Here is a 5,497-nt window from a genome sequence, read left to right as displayed (position 1 = left end):
CCGTTTACCTGATTACCTCACCCCCTCCCTGGTAAATACATCCTGTTGAGCAGAATCTAAAGTTTCCAGTATTTTCCGTTTCATAAAATGATAAAATACGGCGAAGATATTAAAATATGTGCTTCCATTATTCATACTTTTGAAATATATTTGTATTAACTTTATATCCTCGTATCTCTGTGTTTATTGGGTCTTTTTGCATGAAACAAAGACTGGCATATAGTTTCAAGCCAGTACTTTCGACAGAAATACACATATACATCCTGTTGAGCAGGATCTACAGTTTCCAGTATTTTCCGTTTCGTAAAATGATCAAATATAGCGAAGATATTCAAATATCTTAGCTGTTGCTAAGGAACAAATTACTGCACAGACTGTGACTTATTTCCACCACCCCTGAGCGCAAGACCACCTTCGGTGTTCTGTAGCCTATGCTGTATGCGGGCAACGAGAGAGTCAGAGAGAGTGAGAGAGAAGTTCAGAGTTAGTCGTTATTAATATTTTTGGATGGTTGCTCTGTGTTCACTTAAATAAAATAAATAAATACGTTTATTTAGCGCTTTTCTAGCATATCGCACAGCCGAATTCACAAAAATGTGCAATTGTGTAAATTGTCACTGTTGGAAACCTATGATTATTCATGTAGGCCTATTCCGTTTTAATCTGTTTATTCTCTGTTAACTCTGCATCTGTTATTGTTATACAATCCGGTGCGCAGTGCGCGCTATAAAGTTCAATTGAGTTGTTATTGCTACCCGGCTGCATCTCAACAATAAATCGTCTTCTGATTAGAAAAAAACCTGCTGCATTTCGTGTGTGAAATCCCCCCGCAGCCCCAGCTCTGACTGACTTCCCGTGTCCCTGGCTGTATTGAAAAAACTAACTGTATCACTATAACATGATGATGATGGTTATAAAGAATGCATACAAAACAGTGCATTAAACAAACCATCATGCTCTTACTTTGAAATCATGCGGAAATGTCAGCAGGCCATCACGTGGTTTCCGAAAATAACCGAGTGACACGAGTAGATTTTAGCAGAGACCGGCGGAAAGTTTGTCTCAAAACTCTGTGTGTGTAAAAAAGACGATCCACAAGCAGAGATTTGAGATCTGCAAGCAAATTTTTGGTTGACAAATACAAAATGGATTCACAAATGCCTGATCAAAGTTGTCAATGTTAAAGAGATATTCACAGATCTTTTTTTAATGGTGAAAATATTTAGCGTATTTGCAGATCCGTTTTACATTTGCAAATGTATTTGTGAGTTTGCAAATCTTTTAAATGCATTTGTGGATGGTGTTTTACATTTACAAATCACATATTTACACAGAAATAATTTTTATGTTCACACAAATGATTATGAGACAAATCTATGCCCATACATCACTGAGTGATCCAAACTCGCGACAGGGGAAGCAAAAACAGACATCACATCACGTAGCTTCACGGAGGAAACACCGGAGAAATTTTTACCTTAGCTGTTGCTCTGATCAAAAGTCGTGTTCAATGGCATTAAAACGAGAAAAACGTGGCTGAAGGTTAATCCAATGGTGAATCCAATGTGTCTGTGTCACTTTGAAAAAATGACTGATAATCCATAATTCCATTTTTATGTCAATGTTCATATTAGCTGCTAATGATAGCTACCAGAGTGTATGACAGCTTCCTGTTTTGGGTATTCTGGCTACGCGTCACTCCTTATTTGGTAACGTGTGTGTATGTGGAACCTCCTCTCGATTATATTGGCTCTAATGGTTCAAAAGAGATGTCAATCATCAAAATCGACCGAGGGGGGCCAGAGATAGGTCCACCCAAATGACCCCACAAGGGTTTTTCTTTTGTGCTAGATCTCTCTAAAAAGGTCAAATTTCACTTGTTTTGCATCAATCTTGATAAAGGGTACTTATTATATCTTATAGTTTAGATTCCTAAAGCTTTTAGTCTCCGATCCCATCATTCTAGGGTGGTTTTCACTATAAGTAATGTTGTTTTTTTGGACGGACACCATAATTTTTTTTTTTTTACTATGTTCAATCTGAATTTACTTTAAAATAAACAAAAATTATATTGACTCTGACTCTTCTACATCTAACTCACAGGTTTATAATTGCTTTGAGAAAACATATTATTAATGTACCCCTTTTAGAAGTGAAGTTATGGTAATTTGTTCTGGGAATGTCATTTTCGAGCCTGAGACTTTAATTAATTAATATTGTATGCTGAAAAGCGTGTATATTACAGCACAATTATTTGTTGAATAGATTTGAGTGGTTCAACATTTCGGGTCGTGATTTATTGACAAAAGAAAAAATTGGGTCCCGAGGCCTGACCAGTGGAGAACCACTGGTCTACTCTAGTGCACACATTAAGTTTAAATATGCAAATCAGGCCATGTGTTTCATTATGTAGTGTAGATCATGATCGTTGTTCTCGAACCCAGGAGGAAGTTAAAAAAAAAAGTTTAAATGGGTAATTTATTGAAGTAACATGGTTTTGAATCAGACAGACGAGGTCAAAACACGGTGCCGTGTCGGGAGGAGGAAAAAGAGAGACCGATTCAGCGTTCAGCGTCTGTATATCGGATTCCTGGCTCCTCCTCTCTTTGGCTGCTTTGACGATGGGGGGGGGGTCTTCCTCCACCCGTTCTTCTGTGTCTGATATTGCGTAAATAAGAGGATTTAGACGTTGTGTGTTTATTGTATAACTCCTCGTGCCTTTTTTCCTCGTATTCTCATTCATGACTTTTTATTTAATGCATTTTATCGGCTGTAATCATTGTTAACGTGAACCCGGAAGTAACGTCATGTAAACGACGGGGTTGTCCTTAAATAAAGCTTTTCAAAATAAACTGTACATTCATTTAGTATTCAGCAATATCATTAGCCACATAATAACCGGAAATTATGTATTTTCAGACTAAAACTGTTTTAAGTTTACAGTATATTTAATCTAAATTACATTTCATTGATTAATTGATAATCCATAATTCAATTTGTATGCAAAAATCGGAGAATAAAAATTAGCTGCTAATGGTAGCCACCAGAGTGTGTCACAACTCCGGTTTTGGCTACGCGTCACTCTCACTCCTTATTTGGTAACCTGTGTGTGTATGTGGAACCTTCCCTCGATTCCATTGGCTCTAGCGGTTAAAAAGATATGTCAATCAGCAAAATAGACAAAGGGGAGCCAGAGATATGGAAAATCCACCCAAATGACCCAAGAAGTGTTTTTTTTTTGCTAAACCTCTCTAAAAAGGTCAAATGTCACTTGTTTTGCATCACTCTTGATACAGGGTACTTATTATATGTTGTACTTTGGATTCCTAAAGCTTTTAGTCTACCATCCCATCATTCAAGGGTGGTTTTCACCATAAGTAAAACATATTTTTTGGACGGACACTATAATTTACAGTTTTTTATTATGTTCAATCTGAAATTTCTTTAAAATAAAAAAACATCTATATTGATTCTGACTTTTCTACCTCCAACTCAAAGGTTTATCATTACTTTGAGAAAAAAGATTATTAATTTTCCCCTTTTAGAAGTGTAGTTATAGTAATTTGTTCTGGAAATGTCATTGAAAAACAGGCATGGGGTTCAACAGGTTAAAGTGTTTCGGCAAATGTTTAAGTGTTTCAGGAAATGTTAAACTGTTTCGGGAATTGTGAATTTGTCTCAGTTCTCGTAAAAGTGTTTCGCTAACATAATTTTGTTTTATAAAATGTAAATTTGTCTCTAGCTTTGTAAAAGTGTTTCGTATCTTGTTAATTTGTTTTTGTTAATGTTAAATCGTTTTTTCTTTGGTAAAAGTGTTTTGCTAATGTAATTTAGTTTTCTAAAATGTAAATTTCTGTCTTTTGCACTTCTCTGCCACCGTATAAAATACTAGCGCAAGACACGGAATACAAGAGATACATTTTTCAGAGAGTAATTTATTATTCATTTTCTACACTAAAACAATACATGTTTATATGGTCTGGAGTTTGTGCAAGTAGGGGCACAAAAGTGTGTGGAGGAGCATAAAACACATATGAGGGTTGCAGCGGCGTGCAAAGTCTCCAGGTCAGGAGGTCGCTCGCTGTAAGTGGCAGCAGATGGCTGGACGTTTAATGAATGTGAAGAACAGAGAGCGGGGGGGGGGGGGGGGCGCAGCGAGGTACACAGCGAGCTGCTGCGCTATCGCTCTCATCGATCTGCAACTGGCATAACATTTACAAAGAACACTATCATCTCCCCGTCTGCATGACGAGCATATTAAGTCTGCACGAGTTTACCCCCACACACAACCACCTCACAATATACTCACACAGGAACACATTTAAATGCTAATGGACTCTCAGCTAATGCCCCTCCATTGTCTGTATGTCTGCAGCAGTGTGGGTCTGCATTTCCACAAATCTATCTGTGTTGGCGTGTGCAAGGGAAAGAGATAGTAGCACGGTATGGACTGCCATTAGAGAGCGTGCTAATAAACAGTGGGAGAGAGACATTACAATCAGGGTTGTGCATTTAACACACAGGACAATCATTTAGGTGCAATGAAAAGCAGTGTGTGGCGGATATCTCAGCAGGAATATTACAATACAATCATATTCGCACGGAGGAGGGGGGGCAGCTATCACACTGCTACGGATTGCCACACAGAGTCTCGCAGAGTTTGGAAGTGGATTATAAATGTGCTTTCACAGATCACTAACTGTTCAAAGATATACTCCCTGATTTTATCACATGGCCTACATACAACAAACTTTTTATAAACCTCTATTCTAAAGGTTGGTTTATCCAAAGCAATCCAGTTCAGCATAATCAGAAAGCAAGGTAAACAAACCGGCCACAAAAAAAACTAAAATAAAACCTCTTCAACTCAGTAATTAGCATGTTGTATTTCATTCTGTGTGACTGGTGAAGATAGTATTCGACATACTTATCTCATCTTATTCTCCTTCTTCCGCCGCAAATGTTATCATGCTACTCGTCTGGCAGCGTTGACACGAAACACACAAAAAACACATCAAAACATGCGGACGGACCGGGATCTAATCTTTTTTCCCGAAACTTTCAGAATCTCTATACACAGAGGGGACACATGTTTATGTATAGAAGACATGAAAATGTGGATTTTGCACAATAAGTTCCCTTTAACATTGAACACACATTTGCTCTAGAGGTCTTGATGCAATTATTCAAGTTTAGACAGAGTCAGGCTTACAGTTTCCTCCTGCTTTTAGTCTTAATGCCAATCTAGGCTAACGTGTCCTGACCAACCCAGTCTCATGGCATTTCGTGTTCACCAACACGATTTTTAATCTATTGATTCGTGTTCACCAACACGATTTCCCCCTTTTTTTCGTGTTGCACAGCACGATTTTAAAAGCAATGTATTTCTATTGGTAGTCTCACGGCATTACGTGTTATAGGAAGACCGGAAGCTGTGTGGTTCATAAAAGCATGTTCTTACTCAATATCAAGCCACAATTATTACTTTTATTTGAAA

This window comes from Notothenia rossii (assembly GCF_949606895.1).
Source record: "Notothenia rossii genome assembly, chromosome: 3".
NCBI lineage: Eukaryota > Metazoa > Chordata > Actinopteri > Perciformes > Nototheniidae > Notothenia > Notothenia rossii.
The sequence above is the reverse complement of the archived record's forward strand: the minus strand, read 5'-3'. Positions refer to the sequence as shown.